This window comes from Uranotaenia lowii, chromosome 1 (genome assembly GCF_029784155.1).
Source record: "Uranotaenia lowii strain MFRU-FL chromosome 1, ASM2978415v1, whole genome shotgun sequence".
Classification (NCBI taxonomy): Eukaryota; Metazoa; Arthropoda; class Insecta; order Diptera; family Culicidae; genus Uranotaenia; species Uranotaenia lowii.
The window spans coordinates 146,827,058-146,828,469 of NC_073691.1; the positions used below are offsets into that span (position 1 = coordinate 146,827,058).

General features: G+C 38.5%; 1 long non-coding RNA gene across 1 annotated transcript; it reads right to left on the reverse strand.

The window, feature by feature from the left end:
* Positions 1-136: 136 nt before the first annotated feature.
* Positions 137-952, reverse strand: LOC129738453 (uncharacterized). The gene is made up of 3 exons (XR_008735518.1): positions 786-952; positions 335-726; positions 137-271 (listed from the first exon to the last, which is right to left on the reverse strand). It is a non-coding gene; the product is annotated as an uncharacterized LOC129738453 (long non-coding RNA).
* Between the last annotated feature and the right edge of the window lie 460 nt (positions 953-1,412).

The following is a 1,412-nucleotide window of genomic DNA, read 5'->3' on the forward strand; positions in this document are numbered from 1 at the left end:
TGAAGTTATTACCGATTATTCCAGGATAACACGGAAGAAGCTGACATGCTAAACATGATGTTTGTCACCTAAAAATAACATTGCAATAAATTAATTTAGGAATAAATAAATTAAGAAATAAACCAACCTGAAGAAGAGCTCCTTTTAGTTGGATGCGCCTGGCAAACATATCAGCTTGTCCTTTTTATTGTTATTATTAACGTCGACAACGACGCGGTTCCACCAGTGGTAGGACACTTTCCTGAATGACGTTTTTAAACAAATGGTTACGCTAGAAACACACAACGTGATCATATGAAAGTTATCAATTAAAAATATAAAATGAAGAACTTACTGGATTAAACAATGGTCAAAGAGCCGGCTTACCTTGAAAAGTAGATGTCAAATGTTCTCCGCAGAGGCACGGATGGCGGAATGGACCCCACTGGTATTAGCGCCAACTGGTCAAGCGGAGCCAGCAAATAAACGAATTTCTGGACTGGATAAGTTTTTTTTTACTTTAGCATGCGGTTCGCGTGGATCACGTACAGGCGGGTGTTGAACATCCCAGTCAGGCAAGTTCCGCTGGGTTCCAGCGGGACTGCCAGTAACACTTCGGAACCGTAAAAATCCTGCGCGATTTCGTGAACCAAGTTTTGGAATAACAACTTAAACATCAGCGGCTCAGCTGCGTTATGGTAGTAGCATTTTTTTTTAAACAGGCGAGGGCAAATTCGACGATTACTGCTGCTTATGATGAAAGGAATTAGTAAAAAGTAAGGGATGATAATTTTATAAAAACTTACCACTTCTACCGCCTTTAGTTCGAACATGGTTATCAAATTCTGCTGCTGATGTTCTTGGGACAGTAAAACCGTCGACCAGCTGGCAGAATTTGTACATAAAATACATACTCCAGCTTTTATTATTGCCGGGTTGGAAGATTCACAATATTTTTTCCCCATGAATCCGCGCCTTCTCGTTCGTATGATTTTTTTGCCTTTCTAACAGAAAGGTTTGGTTATCGGTCGATTTGAGAGATCATTAATTATGGGTCTTAGACATACCTTTATAGGTACCTATCGACTCAGCTCGACGAGTTCTGTTGATGTCCGTAGATTTGTATGTGCCATTTTAAAAATGTCAAGAACGTTTTTGCGAAACTGGGCTGCACAATTAAAATGATTTTAGTCTCAAAAGAATGCATTTTTTTTTCTACACAACCCTTTCAAAAACGGGAAAAAAAACAAAATAGTTGAAACCGTTTTCTTTACCAAATACATATCATACTTATTATGGCATAAAAAAGTTGCTAGTGGCGCCTCGAAGCAGCAGCACCAGCAATCATTTATAAATTGGAGATAATCAAATAAAAAATTAAAATTTATCGACTTGGGAATCGAACCAAAAACCTTCAGATCCCAAATCGCAAA